The sequence below is a fragment of the Daldinia childiae genome (genome assembly GCF_008694065.1).
Source record: "Daldinia childiae strain JS-1345 chromosome Unknown Scaffold14, whole genome shotgun sequence".
NCBI classification, from domain to species: domain Eukaryota; kingdom Fungi; phylum Ascomycota; class Sordariomycetes; order Xylariales; family Hypoxylaceae; genus Daldinia; species Daldinia childiae.
In genome coordinates, this window is record NW_022984655.1 from 639,374 (window position 1) to 645,373 (window position 6,000).

The window sequence follows — 6,000 nt, forward strand, 5'->3', positions numbered from 1 at the left end:
TTTCAAACCATATGGCCATGCTACTGTATTGCGGATTGGATCTAGGAAGGCCCATCGCACCCGTGGCCTGATAATAACCCTCGTGCGATCCAAGTCAGGGACATTGCATTGGGAACCGCGAGGTAGAAATACCCCCCGAAAGTAGCTAGAACTGCCATATGGATTAATACGAGATCGACTACGAGAGCGAGCAATGTTACCAGCTTTGACACTTTATTACGGCGGTATCGGGGGTATGCGGTTTGGGATTTGACGAGCGGTTTCCCACAGAAGCCCAAGGTAGGAGTTGGCGTACCGGTTGATGATAGTCCCCAACAGTAATAGCCGGTAAACTACATCTGATCTTCCCGGAGCGCATCTAGGGCACGGAGACCTGGATGAGAATCTCGCTTGGTACCTATGACTCCTGCCTCAACGAGAGAATATTCCATGGTTTCCGTAGAGTGGCGGATTACTTTTACGCCTCTGTACTTTCACGCATCGATACCCTCAAATGCCTGAGATGTAAAGGATCTATCCGTACGAAGGAAAGCGAAGATTAAAGACCCTGAAAATAGAAACTATGGCATAAACTGCTTCGGTGTCGACGATGGCGAGACCATCAGCAAGACAACTGCCTCTTTAGATATCCAGCGGCGAACAACGTTAGGGATCAACGCAGCTATCAACTTGTTCCACAGCCCCGGCTTGCTATCTTGCTTATACACACACCGGATAGAACTTACTCTCCTGGTCACATACTACCACACTCGTACAATTCCCTCACAACGGCCTTGATACGACGCATCATGCGGTTTCCCGCCATCTGCAAACCTGACAGGCCTGCCGCAGCCGTCTAGACGCCATTCAATACCTAGAATAGACCGTAACAACCACACTAGTCTGGGCGGTACATCTTCACTTTCCCGCTGTCATCTTTTACGTAGTCCTACCGTCACGATTCGTATGCGGCTATATCCTGCTGTCGATACCGTCGATTTTTCTAAGAGGTGAGAATGGGATTTCGAGGTTTCGGGATGAGGTTTCGATTGCGTTGCCAAATCATACGCCCAGTCATATAATTTGCTACGCGAACCGTAAGCTCGTCAGGTCTTTCAAGATTAGCTTCGAATGCCTTTCAAATACGGACACCATCACCAGTAGTCTGCAAGTCTAAAGGCCCAAGTTTCGGAAGGCTAGAACAGCGAAATGACTGCTCGTCCACAGAGGAATGTATTCCCAATAGTTCAGAGACTTCAATTCGTCCAGGGCGTCCTCGAGGGGATAGCCAAGCTACGTACGATTAGAAAGCTATACCGTAGCGTATACGGTAGAATTATATTAGAGAGACACGCATTTCTACCCTATAACATGAAACTACCTAGTTACTGAGGACTGAAGGCGAGGCCGAATAGCTACGTTACACTAGAGGCACTTCTAGATGCACGTAAGAAGGCCGAGGGCGTCAAATCTCAAGCATCCTCCACATCCGATTCAACCGTGCTCATGATACTTACCGTCGATTAAGTTAAAGAAACTCCTTACATATCCTCGTCCGTAGTAGCGTCGTAGAGAAGCATGCATTCATCGAGGCGAAGCGAAGCTAATTTGGAGAGCCCCGATAAGAATTAGGCCTGACCTTACATATATCCCAACTCATCGTGTATGATCTGATAACAGCCCGAAGAGCGACCTCGTATTGCTACATGCGAATCGGAGCGCTCAAAGTATTACGTCTCGTCGAACTGACCAGGTAAGTTGCCATTGAGATTGCTGGTCGTCTTGTCGTCGCATTCAAGAAGCATACGGTAACGCTGTCCAGTTTCAAATAGGAGATTCAAAGGATACTAAACAACACTGAATTGTTTTCATTCTTCTTCCATCCCGATAAATGCTTAGCTTATTACGGTAGCCCTAGGTTCCGCAGCCCAATCTCTAGAGCACGCTCTGTCTGACGAGTCCATCTAAATCGATGTCCAATATAGAATACCCGCTTCGCATTGCGAATCTTTGCCGAACTCATCGAAATTGATGCGTCGTCAGTCTGATAGCCGAACCGACTTCCTTGATTACGCTTTGGCATGGTATTTGCCATCGTCAGTAACAGGTTAGACTCGATATGGCATACTCCCATATCTAGATTGAAAGCCAGCATTAGCTGATAGGCAAAGCTGTGTGTCATGTATCCATCTCTTTGATGTGCACAGTCGAATGTATGGCCACGAGCAAGCACGAGCAAGGCTAAGGCTGTCCACGTCCACTCTTTAACCATCTAGCCACATGTTCACGATCGGGCAATGCCACCATGATGCGTACTGTATAGAGGCAAGGTGGTCTTTTATCAGGAACGTACAAGTCTTGCATCGTTCGAGTCTAGCATGGGGCTGTGTCAGAGAGGCGGTAGAAAGCGAGGGTAAGGATCCAGTCAATAACTTGGTCGTTCGTTGTAATATGACATTGACTTGTATTCTAGAACATCGTGTCAGAGTTATTTTTAGATAAGGTTCGCGCTTGGCACATGGTGTTTAACCTTGGATTTAAGCTTATTTTAACGTTGGCAGTGTCCCCAATTTCTAACTAGAACCTTGTCTTTCAATTCCCTTTCCTTCCCAACATATCAGCGTACGAGGTATCAATCAGCACCCTATCCCATACGACTTGCTATCGACAGCTATAGCATATACACAAGAAGGACGAGTCATCCAAATTCCTTACGCGGTCACGAACTAAAGTCCACAGCCATCGCCTAAAATATTCAATTCTGATTTTCGATCCCTATCGCGAACGAAGCTCTCTGCTGTAGGTTCTTACGGGACGCGTTCCAAAGACCATTAGATTAGAATCCAAGCTAGCTCGTCTACAATCGTCTCGATACAGAATTGATTAGTCAAGGACTACCTTGGGTACATGGCGTGTCGGGGTTAAACCTATAAGGATCCTACCATTGATAGACAAAGTCATTCAGCTCGATATCATATCTTTTAGTACACAACTCGTAAGCTTCTCGTAAGACGTAACCCGAAGATCCCGATCGAATGCCTTTGAGGTTAAGATCATCCACTCCACGTTTGAATATTTCTCGTGAGCAAATAGTAGAGCTCCCCGTCGTAACCCTCTTACAAGACGTAGTCCGAAGATTGTCTGAAGGCTTAAATCTAGATTAGCTCGTCAATAATATGACGGGCGACTTTTCGCTCCCAATAGTGATTTCCAATCAAAGTGACACTCCAGTAATGCATACGGCAGGATCTTTATGGTGTTTGACCATGCACACCCACACCCCCGATCCTATATATGCTGCGTAGACGTCGAACACGAGACTAAATGCCCGGGCCTATCTACGTAGCACTAATACTACACCTTAAAGTAACTGCTACATGAGGCATCCCTCTATCCGTAAGCGTCTCCATTGGTGCACGAGATTGAAACTAGGGCATTGTATAGTACGCATCTACCGACACTCCGATCCCAAGAATCCATCGACACTCTAAGTATTCGTATACCTTTTCTGTAGCCTCGCCGCCGACTCGTCGCTTCGACTGAAGCCGCTTTCATAATATTGAACGAGCCTCTCGTACCCTACGAATATTTGTCTATACAATCGTTAGTCGCAAGGTTTAATTTCGTAGCATCTCGTCTCGGAAACCCTCGCTGTGTCGATTTTTATAGGCTACCCCAGCTCTCCGTCTCTCCTAGGTAACCCAATCCCTTTAACAACCTGATAGACTACAGAGTACAGGCTCCTAATAACCGACATGATTATAGACACGGAGCCACGATAGTTGATCAAGTCTTGGGTCGTAGGCTTGGGTTGTGCGCCATGATGGGGATTTAGCACTAAATCTACGATTGGCAGATGGAGTCTGATTAATGCTGCTTCCCTTATTAGTAATTAGGACAGCGAGCTCGATAAGTTAAATGACGACCTGTTTGGCGAGCATCCTAGAAGAGTAAGATGACTCCGCTTCCAAGTTTCCTTAGCGAGTGCTCAGGGATAACGAGAGAGAATTAGCGAACGTTGTGATATATTGGGGGCAGGCCAAAGGGGGCAAAATTGACAGGTATACAGAAGAAGCCAACAGTCACCTCGTTCCCGGCTATCGAGACAAGCGTACACGCGGGACTAAGGTGGTGACAGCCTTTTAACAGAAGGATTAGAGGTGCGTGACGAAGGAATTCCGTTGTAGTCTTGGATCATGTGCGGAATGAGGAATAGATTGGCTTCGTGACTTGGTTAATATAATTCTGTATGCACATTATCGTAGCACTGCTACATGATTTAAACCGCGCACACTTCCTTTAGGACCATTCTCGAGTGAGCTCTCTACGGCTGTAAATCTAAATCATCTTAGAAATCACCAAGTAGTAGACGGATTTGAAACCTGGAGGAATATTACAGCAAAGAACGGGTCTTTGGGACACTTCCCAACGAGATAGAATGCTTACTGAATGTCAGCAGTCTGTCATGTCTAGGTATGGATATACCTCGTCGGCTTCTCAAGTCTTGGCTCACTACGGTATACAAAACGCCAATAGGGAAGTTAACTAAACTCGAAGGTCTTATCGAAGAAAGATATTGGCCACCCCAAAATAAAGACTGAATTACGGTTACAGAGTCTAAACAGTCTAAGCTGAAGAAAGGGAAGCAGTGTCGCTCACGAATACCCCTCGACAGTAGCTAGGACTACACTAAAGTCTCAAAGACCTTGAGAACCCGAAGGACGAGCTTGCAACCGTAGTGCCACAAACCCAACAAGCTAAGGTAAGTTACGGAATAGAATCATAGCTAATGCGAATACCATACGATAGAGACTCGAAGGACTCGAGGGTTAATGACTAGCGTAACCTATGAACTTATACCAGTTACATGTCGCTACTTATGATAGTGAAGCACCTAAGTGTTCCGAATTATTTGTAGCGTCTTTGATATACCCCAGAGGTAGCCCTTACCGAACTATGATGGCAGGATGGGTTTACTCACCTTATGGTTTATGGGTTATTAGACATGGAAATAAGTTCTTTGTTCTAGATGTCTCATCTCTAATCCTAACAAGCCTCTTCCGTCTAATACTTCCAACCCGCCTGTAATCTCCTAAATGTACTCTGAGTCTCCCGGAGGAGCAGTCGTACCACCGACCAGCTATCCCGCCACGCATCCTCTTACCTAGAGAGGCTCCTCGTCTAAGCTCCCTTCTTATCCACTCCATCGCCGAGACTGTAAGATACATGAAACGCTAATTGTACAAGTTACATACTACATATTTAATACTGTTCGTCTTGGCCGGCCTGTTCCCATTGCCGGAAAGTCTCAAATCTCCGGAACTCCTGGAATCTTTGAAACTTTTGGAATCTCTGAAACTCCTCCTATCGAGGTTATCGACTTCGAAGGTAATATGGACCGTATCATTAGGTCTAACGTTCTCTTTTTTCGCCCACTCCTCGACCTTACACTTCTCGATCTTGGAAACACTTCTTGATCTTAGAAACACTTCTCGATCTTAGAACAGCTTTTCCATACTGCTACTGTGCCCTTACGAGTAACTCTAGTCCAATCTTCATCTTCTATTCCAAATATGGCATCGTAGAACGGCCATTCATTAATCCCCAGCTATGAGTCAACTGTTTGTAGGTTATAGTGTTCGGTCGGGGGAGTATTAGGGTTGGTCGTGTCGTTCCGAGACCATGAGAGTTGGATCTGGTCCACTGTAGTCGTTAGGTCTCGTCTAAAGTAGTAGTAGTTATATGGTCTTACCTGTTCTTGTTCTGGATTGCTCAACGGTACAGGAAAGGCATGTCGTGTATGTGTGGACTCGGCAGGTAGTTCTCCGCTCTGATAGCCGACATTCCCGACCATCAGGGGTGATTGCATCTGGTAGACTTTGTCAACGTCAGGAGGCGCTTCTCTAGCATGTATAAAGGAGAGGGTTGGAGAGGGTTGGAGAGGACTGAAGAGGATATGTACCTGTTTGCAATTTTCATCTGACTATCTCTGGACTGACTTTTCCACCGCGGATTAGAGCG